Source organism: Ranitomeya variabilis, chromosome 4 (assembly GCF_051348905.1).
Source record: "Ranitomeya variabilis isolate aRanVar5 chromosome 4, aRanVar5.hap1, whole genome shotgun sequence".
Classification (NCBI taxonomy): domain Eukaryota; kingdom Metazoa; phylum Chordata; class Amphibia; order Anura; family Dendrobatidae; genus Ranitomeya; species Ranitomeya variabilis.
Window position 1 is genome coordinate 278,699,033 of NC_135235.1, and position 22,778 is coordinate 278,721,810.

At 46.2% G+C, this 22,778-nt stretch overlaps 1 long non-coding RNA gene across 1 annotated transcript; it reads right to left on the reverse strand.

The window, feature by feature from the left end:
- Positions 1–3,103: 3,103 nt before the first annotated feature.
- On the reverse strand, positions 3,104–18,049 carry LOC143768821 (uncharacterized). Its single transcript, XR_013214050.1, has 3 exons — positions 17,958–18,049; positions 6,473–6,544; positions 3,104–4,242 (listed from the first exon to the last, which is right to left on the reverse strand). It is a non-coding gene; the product is annotated as an uncharacterized LOC143768821 (long non-coding RNA).
- Between the last annotated feature and the right edge of the window lie 4,729 nt (positions 18,050–22,778).

Sequence of the window (22,778 nt, forward strand, 5' to 3'; positions counted from 1 at the left end):
TTTATGCGCTAAGTATCTTTATTTTAATTATTTTTCTAGAGCAACAATGCAATTCCAATTTCATATATTCCATATCTGCCTGCTATCGTGTTACAGAGTGCAGCTTTAATTTGTTAGTTACAACCTTGCACTGAGACATTAACTAGTAAAGAGAAGAAGTTAGACAGCATCCAAGCTGATGATGGAAAAAATCAAGTCTTTATTCTGACATAAAAATACAATGTTTTGACCTGTTATAGGTCATTTTCAAGCTTAACAAAGATCTATAACAGGTTAAAAAGTATTTGTATTTGAAACATTGAATCTGCATCGATCCTCTTTCAGGCTGCTCTGCTTCCTCAACCTCTCGTTCTTCTGTCTCTTACTCTGTGGCATGCCCACTTCCTGACTGCTGTCTTGCCCCATGCCACGTTTTGCTGCCTATGCCCTCTTTGATGGTCTTATTTGATGTGGTAAAGAGAACAATATTGTTGAATCATCAAAGTGTGAGTGATTTGGGAAAAAGTTTATCAACTACGTAACTATAAAACAACAGTGCATTGCTCTTTATTTTATCTTTACGATTGCATTATTTTTTTATTACCTTAACGAGCACTACGCATTTACAGTGAGGGTAGAAATGCTTAGAATATCTAAGATTATCTCTATTGATAATAACCAAATGAACTACTGATTATAAAACAATAAAATGCCAAATACAGAAACCATTTATTACGCAAAAAAAACTAAGGCAATTTGTGTCCGACATTTCAAAAAGATCAGATAGGGAGGTCTAATGACTCACGCAAGATGTTCTTTCCAAAGATCGTCAAGAATGATCATGAATAAAAAAAAGATTGGAAATAAATATTATTATCCAGAATGACAAAGCTTCAAGTAGTATAAAATATGATGCCCTTGAGGACAGGCCTTTCAGATGTAAGCCAAGGGTCTAAAGAGCAATTCTGGGAGTAGAAAGAGAATGGTCTCGATTACATGGTGGGTTGACGAGACTGATTTCTCCATATCCAAGAAAAAAGGTCCAATTATTCTGAGTGTCATCAGTTTTTCTCAAACATGTAGAGAAAAAAAAAGTCTCCATCTTCTATATTTGGTCAGTTAGATTTTTTTCACAGACCCATAGACAATGCATTGCCGATTTTTATCCGAAACACGGGTCAAAATTGGACATGTAACAATTTTTTTTCTAAGGAGCACTTGTTCTGAGGAAAAAATTGGACATGTGCATAGCCCCATAAAATCACATAGATACGAGTGCTATCTGTAGAAACCATGGACAGCACTCGTATGAGAAAATTGGTCATGTGCGCGAGCCCTTAGGCTTATGACAAAGAGACTCTTGACATGTGGTAGGAACTGTGATGAGGTGGGAGACTGATCGGTGACGGTGTGAGTGCTGTCTTTGTGAAAAAAAAGCAGAAGTGCTTATTTGGACCAGTTTGTTTGATCTGCAACGTTCAAGTACAATCCCTCATTTGAGAGCTGGAACGATGAAGCATGATATGCCTGTTAAAGCAACAGAAACATATTGCATTGTGTGCTTTTGTAATATTTCGAGAAGTGTCGAGATCTGTACTCACTCTGCTGTGGTTGAGGTAGGCACAGGAAGCGGTTTTGTTGAAATGTCCAAGCAAGTTTATTAAAATGGCATACACTGCTCTGGATAGAAAACAAACGAACAGCCCTTTCCAGCACAAAGTGACACAAACAGAAAATAAACAGTCCATTTAGTACTGCAAGTCTGCCCGGCTCAGGTCAGTGTCATTAGCAACACACACTGGAGGTCTCCACGCCTCCAGTCACAGACACTGAATGAGAGACTCGGCTTCCATTTTATCTGCCAAAACACACCCCTGGGTTGGGATATATGAACAGTCGTTCCCACTCATCTCTTATGGCTGCTCGTAAAACCTGACCCTGGAATGGCCAAATAACTCTCTCAGCACTATAGGTGCTGGAGCAAACTTCAGAGCTCACATTACCAAAGCTAATAGCCGCAATGACACATATCTCCCCTCAAGGACTTGTCCGGGGGCCATCTCACAGACGGTAAACTCATAAAATGTACGTGTACTGCAGTTGTCTTGTTTCTGAAAGGCAGAACATTCCTTCTGGTGTGTGTTATGTGGATACATGTTTATAGTAGAGTCATGTGAAATTACAGTCAACCCAATAAGAGTTTAGGCAACTTAAGCAATTACTAATGAGTTTAAATAAACAAAAAGAATGGCTAAAAAAGCAGGGGTAGGTTATATTTACAGTTTCTCATACGTTTCTGCACATTTCTCATTCACATGTTGGGTAATTTTTCAGTACAGAAAGTGACCTACTTAGTGGGATCTATACCAGATATTTCCTGATAACTTCAACTGCGAAGATGTTCAATCGATTTGAAAAATGCCCAGGCAAACACAGTGCCTTGAAAAACTATTCATACCCATGAACTTTTCCACATTTTTTCACTTTACAGCCATAAACATAAATTTATTTTATTGGGATTTTATGTGGTATACCAACTCAAAGTAGCAAGTATTTGTGAAGAGAGTAAAGGAAATGATAGATGGGGGAGGTACGCTCTCTGTCCTGTAGAGTGTAAGCTCTTATGGTCAGTGGGATCCTCTCTTTCCTGTAGAGTGTAAGCTCTTATGGTCAGAGGGGTCCTCTCTTTTTCCTGCAGAGTGTAAGCTCTTATGGTCAGTGGGGTCCTCTCTCCTTTAGTGTAAGCTTTTATGGTCAGTGGGGTCTTCTCTGCCCTGTAGAGTGTAAGCTCTTATGGTCAGCGGGATCCCCTCTGTCCTGTAGAGTGTAAGCTCTTATGGTCAGCGGGGTCCTCTCTGTACTGTAGAGTGTAAGCTCTTATGGTCAGCAGAGTCCTCTCTCTCTCCTGTAGAGTGTAAGCTCTTATGATCAGTGGGATCCTCTCTCTCCTGTAGAGTGTAAGCTCTTACGGTCAGCAGAGTCCTCTCTCTCTCCTGTAGAGTGTAAGCTCTTATGATCAGTGGGGTCCTATCTCTCTCCTGTAGAGTGTAAGCTGTTATGATCAGTGGGGTCCTCTCTCTCCTGTAGAGTGCAAGCTCTTATGTTCAGTGGGATCCTCTCTCTCCTGTAGAGTGTAAGCTCTTATGGTCAGCGGGGTCCTCTCTGTCCTGTAGAGTGTAAGCTCTTATGGTCAGCAGAGTCCTCTCTCTCTCCTGTAGACTGTAAGCTCTTATGATCAGTGGGGCCCTCTCTCTCCTGTAGAGTGTAAGCTCTTATGGTCAGCGGGGTCCTCTCTCTCCTGTAAAATGTAATCTCTTATGGTCAGTGGGGTCCTCTCTCTCCTGTAGAGTGTAAGCTCTTATGGTCAGTGGGGTCCTCTCTCTCCTGTAGAGTGTAAGCTTTTATGGTCAGCGGGGTCCTCTCTCTCCTGTAGAGTGTAAGCTCTTATGGGCAGTGGGGTCCTCTCTCTCCTGTAGAGTGTAAGCTCTTATGGTCAGCGTCAGCGGGGTCCTCTCTTCCATGTAGAGTGTAAGCTCTTATGGTCAGTGGGGTCTTCTCTCTCCTGTAGTGTAAGCTCTTATGGTCAGTGGGGTCTTCTCTCTCCTGTAGTGTAAGCTCTTATGGTCAGTGGGGTCCTCTCTCTCCTTTAGAGTGTAAGCTCTTATGGTCAGTGGGGTCCTCTCTCTCCTGTAGTGTAAGCTCTTATGGTCAGTGGGGTCCTCTCTCTCCTGTAGAGTGTAAGCTCTTATGGTCAGTGGGGTCCTGTCTCTCCTGTAGTGTAAGCTCTTATGGTCAGTGGGGTCCTCTCTCATTTTCCCCTGTAGAATGTAACCTCTTATCATCATTGGGGTCCTCTCTTTCTCTTTGTCTCTCTTTCTTCTCTCCCGCAGGTGTATTTCCAGAACAATTACAAAACTATCTTGTATTGAAGTTTGAGCAAATTTATTCACCATAAATCAATTTTGGGGTTGGAAAATTTGGTAAAGTTTGTGTGTTTGGCTTTCAAAAGATCCACTCATCTTCAGTCCCCACTTCTTATAATTTTCCACTACTTCTTTTAATAGACTTTCTTAGTCATTCCACAGTTTTGCTTGCTGATGCTGATGCATTTTCTGAATATATTTTATAGCTGTGTGCTTCACCTGCCTGTAGATTCTCCTTGTTGTTTGCTTTTCGAGAAGTCACAGCTGGCTGATAATTTGCTTGCTGAGTACCTTTGGCAGCACAGAATAAGTAGACGTCAGGTGGCCGGCATCCAGGAAACTGTGGACAATATCTACATTTCATTCTTGCTTCTTTATATCTGTAGTTACACAGTTAATACGTATATGGGGATCATTAGACTACAGATTGTCATAGATTTTAGCTTGATTACATGTATGTTTTTGACAACCACAAGCAGTTAGTATGTATTAATGTAATCTTAAATGATGTTTAACTTATTGAAATCCGGCAACTTGTTTGTAAACAGAGGCCTTCTCAAAAAATGGCCGTCCAAATAATAAATGAGCAGCGCAAACCTGCTAGAGATGAGTAGAGGCTGGATAGTCGATTGATGGACCCCCCACCATTTACCGTAACAGGGCAAAATAGCAGCGGTTGTCTTACTGACCATTATTGAAAGAGTTAAAAAAAGAAAAACTTTAGACTAAAGGTTATAGCTGGTGGTTGGACTAATTGCATAACTACAGTGCTGTGTTCTTTCCCACGATACTGCCTGTGGCAATAGGTGTTGTATTCTCATTAGCCCAGTATCAGTTTCCTTACTTTTTAGGCTTCTTTTACAAATACAGGGTTTTACGTGGCCCATTACTGTGGGCCTTTTTGGGGGGCCTAAATGCTGCAATTTTCACACTCTGCCGCAATAATGGACCGCAAAAAACTTGCGGATCGACATTTTTCGGGTTTCCAATACTATGTAAATAATATAGGAAAAAATGATGGTGTTCCGCAAAACCAGAAGTAATGGTGCACCGCAAAAGCAAGCTTCCATTGTTTTTGCGGCCCCATTGATCTTCAATGGGGGCCGTGTCTGTAAGCCGTTAAAAAGATCGAGTAGTCACATGGCGCACCGTGAAATTATTGTGGCTCATTTTTGAAGCCCCATAGAAATCTATTGGGGCCGCAAAAATGGGCCACAAAACAAAGGTATGTGTAAAAGAAGCCTTAGAACACAAAACAGAAAAAAATAAGAGAAGAAAAAATATCCTAAAATATTTTTAATGGGCACCTGTCAGCAAATTTTTACCAAAAGGGTGATTTCACATTGCGTTTAGTTATACGGTTGGTGGTTCCGTGGGGGCCGTATGTCCAAACCCCTCTGCAAAATGGCTTATGGACTTTTGCGTTGACGAGGCCATAGATTATAATGGTCACAGAGAGCTGGTGCGCTCTGCAGTGCAATATGTTTGGGTATGTATGTCTAAAGGAGGCGGACCCTCAGACATAGTAGACTGCGTATGGATGTCCGCCTCTAGTAGACGTATACATCGGAAAATGGGGGTGCTGAACGGGTACCTAATGTGAATGTGAAAGCATCCTTAGAAAGTAGTGACTAGAAGTGATTGCAACCACTAAGTTCACTGCCTCTCTGGGAAAATAAATTGATTCTGCATATAGCGTCTATGACATTTTCAATTGGACATAGCTGCCTTCCACTACCAAACTCTGACAACTAACCAGGATGAGTGGGATATTTAAAGGGGTTGTCCAGGCTTGGGGTACAAGCCTGCAGTCAAACAGTGTGATTGTAGACTTGTGAATTCTTACAGCACTGTGTCAGGATCCTGCGGTTCAGTCACCAGGAGCAGGTGGGCACGTGACCGCAAGTATGTGATTTGCATATATGCAGTCACATGCCAACTAGATGTGTACTAGATGTGTACGGCCTCATTCAGTGCAAGTTAAGTGATTGAGGCCACACACGACTAGTCTGAATGTGGCCAGACTTATGCAAACCGCGTACCTGTGGTCACTTTACCAATACCGGATCATCAAATCAGATCGCAAAGTATGCGCTGTGATGATTCACAAATCTGCAGTCGCATACAGTGACTACAGAGTTCTACCCCAAGCCTGTACAACCCCTTTAACAACTAATCCTTCTTAAAGGCAAAGTGAAGAATGCTATACCCATAAAGACATAAATCGTAAAACTTTAATTGCGCTTTGAAAAAACTTCAGTCACAAAGAAATCAAATTTAACCTGAGTCTAACACAGGCTCCAGCGCCAGCAACAACTGCATTTCTCTGACTGTAGTGTATCGCTATGTTAAAGTCAAGAAGGTCAGACACCATATACGAGAGGGAATGTATGAGGAAGTTGTACATTTTATATTTGCAGAATTTCCACATTTTAAAAGCTGGTTTCTGTAATAATTACTAGAGTTTTGCAATATTTGCAGCTACATAGGTGAGTCCAGAACCAGTAGCATGTCATACATACTATGAACATACAGCGTATTAGCACATGACCTCATAGTATTGTTCTTACCCATTATCGATCCTGACTAATCCAGCTGATATGTACATGAGGTCAGAGCTAGTATGTGAACAATGAGCTCAGCTGCAGACAAGGACAAGGGGAAAAGGTCACGAGAAAATGGTTTTGGTTAACATTTTAAAATTCAAATCAATTTTATAAATGTTCATTTTATTTTACTTTTCCACAAAATTATATTTATTTTAAATAAAAGCTGAAATCTTCTAATTCTCTCAATGGCCACTAAACCTTCCACTAGATTCATACGTTCTGTTCTCTAGTGATGTCAGCAGTCTTATTATAATAACACACTGATAACACCTCTATATACAGTAGATAACACAGGATCCACCATTCACAATAGGTGATGTCACAGCTCACCTCCTCCTCCCGTACAATGACTGATAACACCTCTATATACAGTAGATAACACAGGATCCACCATTCACAATAAATGATGTCACAGCTCACCTCCTCCTGTACAATGACTGATAACACCTCTGTATACAGTAGATAACACAGGATCCACCATTCACAAAAAGTGATGTCACAGCTCACCTCCTACTCCTGTACAATGACTGATAACACTTCTACATACAGTAGATAACATAGGATCCACCATTCACAATAGGTGATGTCACAGCTCACCTCCTCCACCTGTACAATGACTGATACCACCTCTATATACAGTAGATAACACAGGATCCACCATTCACAATAGGTGATGTCACAGCTCACTTCCTCCTCCTCTTGTACAATGACTGATACCACCTCTATATACAGTAGATAACACTGGATCCACCATTCACAATAGGTGATGTAACAGCTCACCTCCTCCACCTGTACAATGACTGATACCACCTCTATATACAGTAGATAACACATGATCCACCACTCACAATAGGTGATGTCACAGCTCACCTCCTCCACCTGTACAATGACTGATACCACCTCTATATACAGTAGATAACACATGATCCACCACTCACAATAGGTGATGTCACAGCTCACCTCCTCCACCTGTACAATGACTGATACCACCTCTATTTACAGTAGATAACACAGGATCCACCACTCACAATAGGTGATGTCACAGCTCACGTCCTCCTCCTTTACAATGACTGATAACACCTCTATATACAGTAGATAACACTGGATCCACCATTCACAATAGGTGATGTAACAGCTCACCTCCTCCACCTGTACAATGACTGATATCACCTCTATATACAGTAGATAACACAGGATCCACCACTCACAATAGGTGATGTCACAGCTCACGTCCTCCTCCTTTACAATGACTGATAACACCTCTACATACAGTAGATAACACAGGATCCACCATTCACAATAGGTGATGTCACACAGCTCACCTCCTCCTCCTGTACAATGACTGATAACACCTCTATATACAGTAGATAACACAGGATCCACCATTCACAATAGGTGATGTCATGGCTCTCCTCCTCCTCCTGTACAATGACTGATAGCACCTCTATATACAGTAGATAACACATGATCCACCATACACAATAGGTGATGTCACAGCTCACCTCCTCCTCCTGTACAATGACTGATAACACCTCTATATACAGTAGAAAACACAGGATACACCTTTCACAATAGGTGATATCACAGCTCACCTTCTCCTCCTGTATAATGACTGGTAACACCTCTATACTGTATACAGTATATAACACAGGATCCACCATTCACAATAGGGGATGTCACAGCTCACCTCCTCCTCCTGTATAATGACAGATAGCACCTCTATATACAGTAGATAACTCAGGATTCACCATTCACAATAGGTGATATCACAGCTCTCCTCCTGTACAATGACTGATAACTCCTCTATATACAGTAGATAACACAGGATCCACCATTCACAAAAAGGTGGTGTCACAGCTCTCCTCCTCCTCCTGTACAATGACTGATAACACCTCTATATACAGTAGATAACGCAGGATCCACCATTCGCTATAGCTGATGTCACAGCTCACCTCCTCCTCCTGTACAATGACTGATAACATCTCTATATACAGTAGATAACACAGGATCCACCATTCACAATAGATGATATCACAGCTCACCTCCTCCTCCTGTACAATGACTGATAACACCTCTATATACAGTAGATAACACAGGATTCACCATTCACAATAGGTGATATCACAGCTCACCTCCTCCTCCTGTACAATGACTGATAACTCCTCTATATACAGTAGATAACACAGGATCCACCATTCACAATAGGTGATGTCACAGCTCACCTCCTCCTCCTGTACAATGACTGATAACACCTCTATATACAGTAGATAACACAGGATCCACCATTCACTATAGGTGATATCACAGCTCACCTCTTCCTCCTCTACAGTGACTGATAACACCTCTATATACAGTAGATAACACAGGATCCACCATTCACAATAGGTGATGTCACAGCTCACCTCCTCCTCCTATACAATGAATGATAACACCTCTATATACAGATGAGAACACAGGATCCACTGTTCACAATAGGTGATGTCACAGCTCACCTCCTCCTCCTGTACAATGACAGATAACACCTCTCTATACAGTAGATAACACAGAATCCACCATTCACAATAGGTGATGTCACAGCTCACCTCATCCTCCTGTACACTGACTGATAGCACCTCTATATACAATAGATAACACAGGATCCACCATTCACAATAGGTGATATCACAGTTCACCTCCTCCTCCTGTACAATGACTGATAACACCTCTATATACAGTAGATAACACAGAATCCACCATTCACAATAGGTGATGTCACAGCTCACCTCATCCTCCTGTATAATGACTGATAACACCTCTATATACAGTGGATAACACAGGATCCACCATTCACAATAGGTGATGTCACAGCTCACCTCATCCTCCTGTACAATGACTGATAACACCTCTATATACAGTAGATAACACAGAATCCACCATTCACAATAGGTGATGTCGCAGCTCACCTCATCCTCCTGTACAATGACTGATAACACCTCTATATACAGTAGATAACACAGGATCCACCATTCACAATAGGTGATATCACAGCTCACCTCTGCAGCGCCCCCACACCGCCGCAGGGCCGAGGGGTACCCGGAGCCGGGCCTCTAGGTCTCAGTCCTGGGGTTGTCACGGTGGCTAGACCCGGTCCGTGGCCCTGTCTGTCAGTGGGGGACGTCTGGTGCAATAAGTGGTGTTGTAACGGTGCAGTTGTGAGGTGCAGGTCGCGGTAAATAACAAGGACACCAGGTTGCAGTCTCTTTACCTCTTTACTGAAGGTTTTTGGAGACCTCAGTCCAGAGCGCTGTTAACTGGGTTGTCAGAGACCGGCCGGTCCAAAGGCACATCAGGAGTTCTCTTTACAGGTGGGAATCAGTGTCTACCTGCTAGCGCTGGGTGTTGTAGTTCTTCCCTGCTGAGCTCCCGGGATAGTCCTCACAACTGTTTCTGTCTGTCTCTGATGTTCGTTTTCTCCGTCCTCCAGATGATATGGTAGGACGCACCCGTATGACGGGGTAGGCCTGGAGTTCTTCTGGGACCCTAGAGTCGCCCCTCTCCCACAGCTGCCTCCGTTGTCTGCTTAGGTGTTAAGTGAGACAGCCAACCTATAATTGGCTGTCCGGCCGTGGTTTGCAGTGTACTTAAAGTCTCTTACTTGCTCGGCGTTCCGGCCACCGACTGTTTGCGCCTCAGAAGGATGTTGCCTCGGTCTAACAGCACGACTCCTTCTGGTATTAATTCCTCTTTGCTGTATTCCCGTTGTTCACTGGTTTGTTCTGCTCTGAGGAGTCTGCCAGGATCCCATCCCTGACAGGTCCTCTCACTAGCTCTTCCCAGCTACTTCTCCCTGTCTTCCTGTCCAACCCCCAGTTTTACCAGAGTTGTGAGGAGTGGCCTACTAAATAGGACCACCCCCCCTGGTGGCCGGAGTGTGAAGTGTGGTGTGAGTGTACCTGGTCAGAGAAACTCCTTAGTGCAATCAGACGTACCATAGCTCCCCATAGTGGCGGAGCCACAGTACTGCAACAACCAGGACTCTGGGGTGCTGCACTCCCCCCCGGTTAAATCCAGTACTCCGGGACTGGGAAAACAAGAACAATAATACATGTTAACAGGAAACACACAAATTTTTGAAATAGCATAACAATTGAACATAACTATGCTTCCCTTTACGGGAGGTGAGGATTCTTGAACGTTGCAAAAGTTAGGTCATGCACAGTTTATGACTCTCAGTTCAGTGGTTGAAACAGCGGGGACCCCGGGTAAACAAAGGGGTCCCCCGTATGAAAGTTTTTTGAGCAATTCACCGTCCATTACTCTAGTGTCCATTTAAAAACCTGTAACAAAATATATGCATACAAACATTTTCAATTAAATAGCAGCCCTTATCAATACCTCCAAGTTTTGTAGCGGAGGGGAGTTTGATTTTGAGTGCTGCGTGTGGACCTTCACAGCGCAGGGGTTGCTATTGGCCTAACAGGGCCCGCTATGCTTGCTACTGCTGGTGTAGTGCACTGTCTTCTAACTACACTTCTAGTGAGTCTGGGTAGCACTGGCAGGTTGGGGCTCTCAGAGCTGCGGTTATCAACAGTGGGTACAGCAGATTCACTGATAGCAGAGGGAGGATTTGCCGGCTCAATGGTTGGCATGGCTTCATCAGGTAAGGCTTGTTGAGGTAGCGGGGCCAGATGATCTGGTACCACCATTGGTTCTGGTGGGTCCGGCTGTTGAAACATTAGAACAGGCACCGCGATGGCTTGGTTTATCTGAGTCCAGGATTGGGGAAAGTCACCAAGGACGGTATGGAACATCTTCTCCTTTTCCACCGGCGGGGAGATTTCTGGGGCCGTGCCCCTCTCTTTCAACTTATCGGGGCAGACCTTAAGGTGATCCCTGGATACCGCTGTCGAGGTCTCCCCTCTGTCCTTGCTGATGAGACAGACCTTTGTGTTGTCGAAGTCGGATGGCAGGATGGTATACGGTTCCGCTTCCCATTGGTCATCGAGCTTATGTAATCTCCTCTTTCGTTTAAGTACCTGCTCACCAGGTGACAGGGGAATCGCAGGAGCGTGTTGATTGTAGTCCTTTTCTTGTTTCTGCCTAGCCTGGGCGAGACTTCTCTCTACACACTCCTGTACTTCGCGGTATCTTTGCTGCCTTTCTGTATCCCAATCTGCCTCCGGCGAGGTATCTTCGGGTACTAGGACCCCCATGTCCAGATCAACGGGTAATCGACTAGACCTTCCTCGCATCAGGTACGCTGGAGTACAGTTGGTGGAACTTACTGGGATGTGGTTGTACATATCCACCAGGTCAGGCAACTTTGTCGGCCACAGGTTCCGTTCCTCCACAGGCAAGGTCTTCAATAAATCGATCACTACCTGGTTCATCTTCTCGCACATCCCGTTGGTTTGAGGGTGGTACGGGGTGGTTCTGATCTTCTTACACCCGTACAGCTGGCAGAATTCTTGGAACACTTCTGCTTCAAAGGCAGGTCCCTGGTCGGTCAGTACCTTCTCTGGGTAGCCATGGGGTCTACAAAAGTGCTGCTGGAAGGCCCTGGCGGCAGTCCTGGCCGTTAGGTCTTTAACAGGCACAACCACCAAAAACCTGGAGTAGTGGTCCACGATGGTAAGGGCGTAGATATAGCCCGACCGGCTAGGTGTCAGCTTCACATGATCCAGCGCGACCAGTTCAAGCGGCCGTTTGGTGATGATAGGCCGCAGGGGAGCCCGTTGACTGTCACGGTCCTTTCTGCGCAGACTACATGGACCACACTCCCGACACCACTTCTCAATGGTTCTCTTCATGCCAATCCAATAGAACCTCCCTCGGAGTAGCTTCTCCAGCTTCTTCCATCCGAAGTGCCCGGCTCCATCATGGTAGGCTCCCAGAACCATGGGCGCATCTCGCCTTGGCACCACTATCTGCCACACCAATTCATGAGTACGTGGGTCGATGCTCCTCCTGCACAGCTTGCCATCATGGATAAACAGCTTGCTTCTCCCCTTCCACAGCTGTTGGGTTTCTTGTGGATCATCTGGGCCAGGGTGCAACCCAGCCTGCGTCAAGAGCTCCTTCACCTGACGGACCGCGGGGTCACTATCCTGGGTTTCTGCCCATCCATGGTGGGGCAGGGGATTCAGCGTGGCATCCGGTTGGTTCTTGTGCCTGTTCTTCACATGGTGAGAGTGCTGAGTGGCTTTGGGGCGATGGAAGGCAGGCAGCTCCACCTCTTCAAGTGCCTCTGGGTCTTCTCCCACTTCTGGTAAATTGGGCATTCGGGACAGAGCATCGGCATTGGCATTCTGGTGTCCTGCCCGGTATTTGATGGTGAAATCATAGTTGGACAGCCGGGCCATCCACCACTGTTCCAAAGCCCCGAGTTTGGCAGTACCCAGATGCGTTAGCGGATTGTTGTCCGTGAAGACGGTGAATTTCGCGGAGGCCAGGTAGTGCTTAAACCTCTCTGTCACTGCCCAGACAAGGGCAAGGAATTCCAGTTTGAAGGAACTGTAGTTATCAGGGTTCCTTTCCGTGGGACGGAGTTTCCTGCTGGCGTAAGCGATCACTCTTTCCTTTCCTTTCTGGACTTGAGACAGCACGGCTCCTAGTCCCACATTACTGGCATCTGTGTACAGCACAAACGGTTGGTCGTATTCGGGGTAAGCCAGTACCTCTTCTCCCGTCAGTGCCGACTTCAAACAGGTGAAGGATTCCTCCAGCTCTTCGTTCCAATCAAAGGGGGTGTTCCTCCCCTTGGTCTTCTTTGGTTGGCCCACCAACAGGTTTTGCAAGGGTGCGGCCTTCTTGGTGAAGTCCTTAATGAACCTCCGGTAATAGCCTACCAGCCCGAGGAACTGCCGGACTTCGTGGAGGTCACTGGGCTTTGGCCAGTCCTTAATCACTGTGACCTTGTCGGGGTCTGGGGCCACTCCTTCAGCGCTCACCACATGGCCCAGGTACTGCACTTTAGGTTTCAGCAGATGACACTTGGACGTTTTCACCTTTAAGCCGAAGTTGGATAGGGCTTCAAACACCTCGGCCAGGTGCTTCAGGTGGTCTTCGTAGGTCTTAGAGAAGACAATGACATCATCCAAATATAGCAGCACGGTTTCAAAGTTCAGGTGTCCCAGGCAGCACTCCATCATCCTCTGGAACGTTCCGGGAGCATTGCACAATCCGAAGGGCATGTAGTTGAACTCACAGAGACCCATTGGCGTCGTGAAGGCCGTCTTCTCCTTGTCCGTCTCCGCTACAGGAACCTGCCAGTACCCACTGGTGAGATCTAAGGTAGAGAAGTAATTAGCAGATTTTAAGGCAGCCAGAGACTCCTCTATCCTAGGCAGTGGGTATGCGTCCTTATGTGTAATGCGATTCAACTGCCTGTAATCAACGCACATCCTCATTGTACCATCTTTCTTTTTAACAAGGACTAACGGAGCTGCCCAGGGGCTACAGCTGTCTCTCACCACCCCAGCCTCCTTCATTTCCCGCAACATGTCCTTGGCACACTGGTAATGAGCTGGGGGTACAGGGCGATATCTCTCTTTTATGGGTCGGTGATCTCCCGTGGGGATGTGATGTTGGATCCCTTTCACCTGCCCAAAATCTGAGGGGTGTTTGCTGAATATCTGCTCGTACTCGTGTACCACCCTGTAGGCCCCCTGTTTCTGATGGGATGGGGTAGAGTCAGTGCCCACATGCAATTCCCGACACCAGTCCTTCGAGGGCTCTGCAGAACCTTTGTTCTCCGCCAAGTTTGACGGGACCAAGGGTTCAGGTGTCTGTATCACATTATTATTAACAGTGAACAATTTGGCGAGCGTGGTATACTTGGTGAGGTGAACCTCTTCCTCCCCACAATTGAGGACACGTACGGGCACTCTCCCCTGACGGACGTCGACCACCCCCCGGGCTGTCAGAACAGTAGGCCTATGGTCTGAATATACGGGTTCTACCAAGGCCTGGTAGTCCCTACCCCTGAGGCCTATGGCTGCTCGACACCATATTAACATTTCACTCTTGGGGGGTATCGCGATGGGGTTTGAATCACTCACAGTGACACGACCAATCTCACCACCAGTCAGCTCTACCTGCTGTCTCTGCATCAGAGCTCTGATTTCCTTCTGCAGGGCACGTTGCTCACTGTGGCCAGCAGTTTCTGCCACCTGTTGCAACAAAACAATCACTTCTGCAAGACAATTTTCTATAACATTAGTACCAAGAGTCATCATGGGATTACATTCTCGACGATCAATATCAACAATCACAATCCCTTGGGCTTTCAATTCCACCCGCCCCACTTTGATGGTGACCTCCTTATACCCCACTTGTGGCAACGGCTGACCATTACTGGCGATTATGGTGAAATCATCGTCAGGGCCACGAGTAATATCAGCGTCCTCCCAATACCGTTTGTAGAGCACGTAAGGTATAGTCGTCACCTGAGAACCGGTGTCCAGCAAAGCATTCAAGGGGATTCCATCAATCACTACAGGGAGAACTGGTCGTCCTCCAATATACTTGGTTCTCCAATGCTGCGGGCCTGACCGTCCTACTCCTGGGGGTTGGCCCTTTGCCCCAGGGGTTGCTCGTTTAAAGGACAGTACCTTGCAAGATGGCCCACCTGGTGACAGCGGCGGCAGATGGGTCGTCCATCCTGGTGGAAGCGATCGTCGGGCCGGCTCCTGGTCGGCGGAGTCCTCCTCTGTCGCATCCAAGGGACATCCTCCGGGCTGGAAGCCAACTGGATCTTCTCTTTGGGGGCCTCCTGTAGGGACTGCACCGTCCGGGCCAGGGCAGCAACGCTCTTGGTTAGCTCTTGCATCTGGAGACGGAGTCCTGCAGGGGAGTCGTCCTCGAAGCTCTGGGCGTCGGCCTCCGCGGCAACTGGGGTATCCGATGCCACCTCCTGGTGGTATGTGAGAGCGGGGCGCCTGGGTGGTACTGCGCGGCTGGGCTGTCGCTCCTGCAATGCCTGGATAGCTTTATCTTTAAACTGCGCAAAAGTCAAGTCTGGATTTTGCATGGCCAGGAAGTGCAATTGGCCCCGCTCGTGACTGCACAGGAGCCCCTCAATGAACCGCTCCTTCAGGATTTTATCCTCATCCTGCATGCTGCCGGGGTCACTCTGCTTAATGGCCCGCATCGCTTCCTGGAGATTAAGGGCATAGTCCCGTAAGCTATCCTGTGGCCTTTGTTTGCATCCATAAAAAGTCAGTTTAATTTCTGTAGCAGTGCGAGTATCAAAGGTGGCTTTAAGCTTGGCAAAAATCTGTTGTGCAGTTTCTTTATCCTCAGCGGGCCAGGATTTCAATTCTCTCAGAGCCGCCCCAAAGAGTTGGCCGGCTATCATATGGACCTTCTGAGGCTCGGTTAGGGGATAGAACTCGAGCAGGCTGCAGAGCCCCTCTTTAAAGTCAGTGAACGTATGCGACTCCCCAGAGTATCGCGGAAGCCAAGCCGCTCCGGGCAGGTACGGCATAGAGAAGGGCATTATGGCTTTTGTGTTAGCGGCAGTGTCCGGCTGGTTGGGAGGAACAGCGGGTTCTGCGGCTACCGGTGGTGATATTAGGGCCGCGGCTCCGTCCGCTGCGGGGACCGGAGCTGCCCCTGCGTCCGCGGCTGTGACCGCCACCTCCTCTCCTCCCGACTCAGACATGGCTGTCCCTTCCTCCCACGAACCTGCTGGAGGTCGGAGTTCCTCTTCCGGGATTGGCGCTTTACCGCGCTTTCCGTTCCGCGCTTCTTTTGGCTGATTCCGCCCACGTAGCTAAGGCTCCTCCCTCCGTGCGCGGCAATGGCGAATTTTTGGCGGTAAATGGCGATACACAGTCTTTTCAGTAAAGTACAATTCAAGCGCAATAAATCACAGTTCCAAGGCACACATGACCTGATTCTTCAGGCTTAAGTAGATCCTGTTCGTGACGCCAAGTTGCAGTGCCCCCACACCGCCGCAGGGCCGAGGGGTACCCGGAGCCGGGCCTCTAGGTCTCAGTCCTGGGGTTGTCACGGTGGCTAGACCCGGTCCGTGGCCCTGTCTGTCAGTGGGGGACGTCTGGTGCAATAAGTGGTGTTGTAACGGTGCAGTTGTGAGGTGCAGGTCGCGGTAAATAACAAGGACACCAGGTTGCAGTCTCTTTACCTCTTTACTGAAGGTTTTTGGAGACCTCAGTCCAGAGCGCTGTTAACTGGGTTGTCAGAGACCGGCCGGTCCAAAGGCACATCAGGAGTTCTCTTTACAGGTGGGAATCAGTGTCTACCTGCTAGCGCTGGGTGTTGTAGTTCTTCCCTGCTGAGCTCCCGGGATAGTCCTCACAACTGTTTCTGTCTGTCTCTGATGTTCGTTTTCTCCGTCCTCCAGATGATATGGTAGGACGCACCCGTATGACGGGGTAGGCCTGGAGTTCTTCCGGGACCCTAGAGTCGCCCCTCTCCCACAGCTGCCTCCGTTGTCTGCTTAGGTGTTAAGTGAGACAGCCAACCTATAATTGGCTGTCCGGCCGTGGTTTGCAGTGTACTTAAAGTCTCTTACTTGCTCGGCGTTCCGGCCACCGACTGTTTGCGCCTCAGAAGGATGTTGCCTCGGTCTAACAGCACGACTCCTTCTGGTATTAATTCCTCTTTGCTGTATTCCCGTTGTTCACTGGTTTGTTCTGCTCTGAGGAGTCTGCCAGGATCCCATCCCTGACAGGTCCTCTCACTAGCTCTTCCCAGCTACTTCTCCCTGTCTTCCTGTCCAACCCCCAGTTTTACCAGAGTTGTGAGGAGTGGCCTACTAAATAGGACCCCCCCCCCTGGTGGCCGGAGTGTGAAGTGTGGTGTGAGTGTACCTGGTCAGAGAAACTCCTTAGTGCAATCAGACGTACCATAGCTCCCCATAGTGGCGGAGCCACAGTACTGCAACAACCAGGACTCTGGGGTGCTGCACCTCCTCCTCCTGTACAATGACTGATAACACCTCTATATACAGTAGATAACACAAGATCCACCATTCACAATAGGTGATATCACAGCTCACCTCATCCTCTTGTACAATGACTGATAACACCTCTATATACAGTAGATAACACAAGATCCACCATTCACAATAGGTGATATCACAGCTCACCTCCTCCTCCTGTACAATGACTGATAACACCTCTATATACAAAAGATAACACAGAATCCACCATTCACAATAGGTGATATCACAGCTCACCTCCTCCTCCTGTACAATGACTGATAACACCTCTATATACAGTAGATAACACAGGATCCACCATACACAATAGGTGATGTCACAGCTTACCTCCTCCTGTACAATGACTGATAACACCTCTATATACAGTAGATAGCACAGGATCCACCATTCACAATAGGTGATGTCACAGCTTACCTCCTCCTGTACAATGACTGATAACACCTCTATATACAGTAGATAACACAGGATCCACCATTCACAATAGGTGATGTCACAGCTCACCTCCTTCTCCTACAGTTGATGTCAACTAACAGCGCCGTCTTTGAAACTTGTGGACCCCAGAGAGCTGCCTGCCACCAGACAGAGTGCTCTCGATATACAGGATTCTTACCAGTTATAGGAAACCTGTTTATCGAGGAATATGATCTTATGAAACCAGAAAACTAATATCGAAACTGAACCGGCTGGTTGGAGCTGCCATTATCCACACGCCATTGTTCTATGAACGGAATTCTATACATTCAGTATACGCTGCATCGCTGCTGTTCATAAACAATCAGATTCCTCAGATGCGCGAATCGCAGGGTTATGTGCTGGCATTTTATCATTAATTTTTCTTCATATATTTTTTTATTTTATGGCTTGACTTTAGACTTTTCTGCAGCGGGACATATTTATGTATCTGTCCTACAGGAAACCAATGACTTTGACCTTTCAGATTTGCACCTTTATCAATCGAAAGGAAAACTACAATGGCCGATTCTGTAATTGTTGCATTATTTGGGTTGTACGGAGCAAAAACAAAATAATAGGCAACTTTTCGTTTTCTTACCGAAAACAGAAGTCTCTGGTCTACTAATCACCATGTGGTATCTCGGCTCAGCTGTCCAGTATCGGACCCTCACTCTTTTCCAGTGACTAACAAAAGGGATAAATGCAAATCCTAATAAGTCCCTTGTCCTGGGCTCTAAAAGTGTATTAACCAATATTTTCTGTAATTATAATAATAATTACAATAATAATAATGGTATTGATTATTGAAAATAACCTGTAATATTTAATATGTTGTGTAGCAATTGACATAAATAAGATTATACATATTACACACTTTTTACAGCCTTTAATGTAAAAATATCCATCATAGAAGTTATAAAAATAAATGTATATGTCGGAATATTTTTGCTACCGTGCAATTTGAGAACAAGGTGGATATAAATGCTAAGTATTGTCCCTTATTTCCCTTTATGGATACCGCGCTCTCAGGGTAAATTTGAGAACCTGCGGTGTTACCTGTAGGCCAGTCCTTTATTATGCCACCACCTTGTGGTTTTGCAGCAAATTACAACTACAGTTCAACAGATTGTTAAGGGCAACCTTAACATTTTGCAAAACAAATTCCACATTTTTCCTCATCATTCAGAGAAAACAGTAGCAGGTATCCAATTACCACTATTAATACTTTATTATCACTTGTTACTGGTGCTGTGGTCGACATATTACATGCTGAAGCCCTGCGTGCAGTGTAACGGATTTATAGCCTCGCGTGCAACAGTGGAAAAAGGTTTTTCCACTTTAATTAAAGTGGTCCCCAAATGCTCTCAAACAGTTTCAGCACCGGACCCTGCTTTATTCTCATATAGACACCTCTAAGTGCTGTGGTCCGCGTCATATTTCTTTAGTAGCCCAGCGAACACCTGAGCCATCATCATCACCCAAGGTCTAATAAGGCCATCTCAGAAAGCTGTGTGCTATTTGACTATTCAGTAAGCTTTGTATTCAGTTGCCATGTCATGAAGTTTGACTCACCATCCATTTCTCTTAGTTGGCATTAATCTCTTCAGAAAATCACTGTCAACTATTTACATGTACTTTATGGCTTAGTCCTGCAGTTAACCGTTTGTCTGCTGTAAGCAGAATAAACTCTTCTCTTAGGCTGTTCTCACTACAGTACAGCTTCAACAGTGTGAATCTTCTCCATAAGCAAGTATTTGGTACGCCTGATCATCACTGCTACCTGCAGCTAATTATTTATATGCTGAATAATTATTTATCTCCTGCAAGTATAATATTTTTTTCTGATGCTGTTCACACTACAGCGCTGCTACAACAGAGTGTATCCTCTCTGTAAGCCAGCATTCATTTAGCCTGTTCAACACTCCTTCCAAAGAAAATGTGACTACAAATAACATACAGCTCTGCCTTTCACTATTTGCTTGCTACAAATACTGGACTGACAATACATCCACCATTCCAATTTATATCTACACTTTATTTCTTCTGGTGTTTCCTGTACCGCTGTCTTCCTGCCATCTTCCATACTCGACTGTTCTGATCTTCGCAGATCCACGTGCCATCTGGCAAGTCCTACCCACTGCACCATTGCCATAATTTGTTTTTCTTACTCTGACCCATGGCTTAGAAAATCCATCTCACCTAATGAGCCCCTAACACCTGGTTACATTAAATATTTATTATGTTCATATAATATTCACTTTCACATTTGCGATTTTAATACTATACATCATGTATTTGTATATTTTTCCTTATGAGTAATAATAATTTGCGCTAGTTCATTTTATCCCCCTTTGCATTGATTTTTTAACATTTTTAATTTGCTTCCTAAATATTTTGCCATTTTTTTGCTGTAGAGTCTGTGCAACTTGTATACATAGCTGGCTACGAAGTTGCTTCTGACATGAATCCAAAAGCAAACTGGCTAAAAAAAAAAAAAATCCCATCGTTCACCTGTCCTGTCGTCTCCAAAACCTCCGTGCCTTCTTTTTTTCACCCATCCCCGATACTCTTTGGCCTCTTCAATCCAGTCCTTGGCTTTCAGCTTAACTAGGCCTTTGCTGTCACTGCGTAACATGCTGTCATGGCTTAACGATACGACGCGCGTCGCCCGAGTGACAGGACTGCGCGCAATAAGATTAGAAACCTAGTCGATCCGGATGCCAATGCCTGGAGTGAAGAGACCGAAAAGGATGTGCCCAATGGGAGAAGGGGAAAAAAAGAGGCGAGGACTACGGGAATGGCAGGACAGGTGAGGGGTTGGATGAGAATGTTTTTTTTTTTCTTTTTTTTACTTCAGTCATTTATTATGTTTTGGGGTCTGGAGAGACCCATAATATAATTAAATAACTTTGCTTCAAATCAAATTTCCTTGTAGAATCCGTGAAATTTGGTGAATTTGACACTCAGCAAATCCAATCAGCTCTAACGCCTCTTTCACACTTGCGTCGGTACGGGTCCGTCGCTAAGCGTCGGCACGCCATATCGACGCACGTTGTGAAATTTCTGCACAACGTGGGCAGCGGATGCAGTTTTTCAATGCATCCGCTGCCCATTCCAAAGTCCGGGGAGGAGGGGGCGGTGTTCCGGCCGCGCATGCGCGGTTGGAAATGGCGGATCCGACGTACGAAAAAACGTTCCCTTGAATGTTTTTTCGTGCCGACGGTCCGCCAAAACACGTCGGATCCAGTGCACGACGAACACAATGTGTGTCCATACTTCGCGATCCGTCGGCAATACAAGTCTTTGGGAAAAAAAACGCATCCTGCAGGCACATTTGCAGATGCGTTTTTTTTCCCAAAACGACGGATTGTGATGGAGCAGCCACAACGCTAGTGTGAAAGTAGCCTAACTGGTACATGAGATCTAGCAAAGTCAGCAGCATCCTGGAGTCACAGACCTCACATCTCCCACATATTACTGGGAAGGACACATCAACAAAAGAAAAGCCAGAAATTAAGAACCGGTAACCAACTTAACATGTCGGGTCTAATAATGAATCAAGAAATGCACGGCGCAGCTCCGTTCAATGTGCAGCGGCCGCTCCTGGGACCAGCAGCTCCTTTATAATAGAATTGGATCTGTTCTGCAGCACTCGGCAGCAGCCACTACACATTCATTAGAGTTCTGTTCAAAGTGTTTACAACCAGCTGCCACTAGAGCAGGGACACAGATCATTATCCCTTAAAGTTAAAGCATCTGTTGGGTGCGGTAAGGTAAACATCTCATATGGAGGTAATTCGATAGCTGGACCGAGTAACCACTTAAAGTGAATGGGACTTAGGCCGGTTTCACACGTTAGTGGCTCCGGTACGTGAGGTGACCGTTTTCTCACGTACCGGAGACACTGACACACGTAGACACATTAAAATCAATGTGTCTCTGCACATGTCAGCGTGTTTTCACAGACCGTGCAAAAAACGGAGACATGTCAGTTTTCGTGGGAGTGCACGGATTACACGGACCCATTAAAGTCAATACAGTAAGCGCTGTCCCTCCAACGTGGTGCTGAAGCCGCCATTCATATCTTCTCTCCAGCAGCGTTCGCTGGAGAGAAGATATGGAAAATCCTTTTTTTTTTTTTTTGTTCGTGTTTAAAATAAAGATCCCTGTCCCCTCCCACCCCCCACCCCCTGTGCGCCCGCCCGCTGTTACTAAAATACTCACCCTGCTCCCTCGCTGCATCCTCTCCTCTCCGCACCTTCTCCTGTATGAGCGGTCACGTGGTGCCGCCCATTACAGTCATGAATATGCGGCACCACGTGACCCCTCATACAGGAGAAGCCAGGGGAGAGGATGCAGCGAGGGAGCCGCGTGAGTATTTTAGTAACAGCGGGCGGGCGCACAGGGGGTGGGGGGTGGGAGGGGACAGGGATCTTTATTTTAAACACGAACAAAAAAAAAAAAAAAAGGATTTTCCATATCTTCTCTCCAGCGAACGCTGCTGGAGAGAAGATATGAATGGCGGCTTCAGCACCAGATGCAGGGGACAGCGCATATCTCTAGCGCTGTCTCCTGCACGCTCCGTGTGGTACCCAGTCGGCACACGGGCGGCACACGTGTGCAACACGTGTGCCACACGGATGGCCTACGTGAGCTCACGGACACACGGACACGGATAACTCCGGTACCGATTTTTCCGGTACCGGAATTATCTGGACGTGTGAGACTGGCCTTACTTAGATTGTTACCTTGGAGTAAGTAATATATCCTATAGGTCTGCGCCCAGATAGAGACCCCCCAACCTTAAAAGATCTAAAATTATTATTTTTTTACACTGTCATTTACTGACAGACTTTTCCCTTTTTGCTA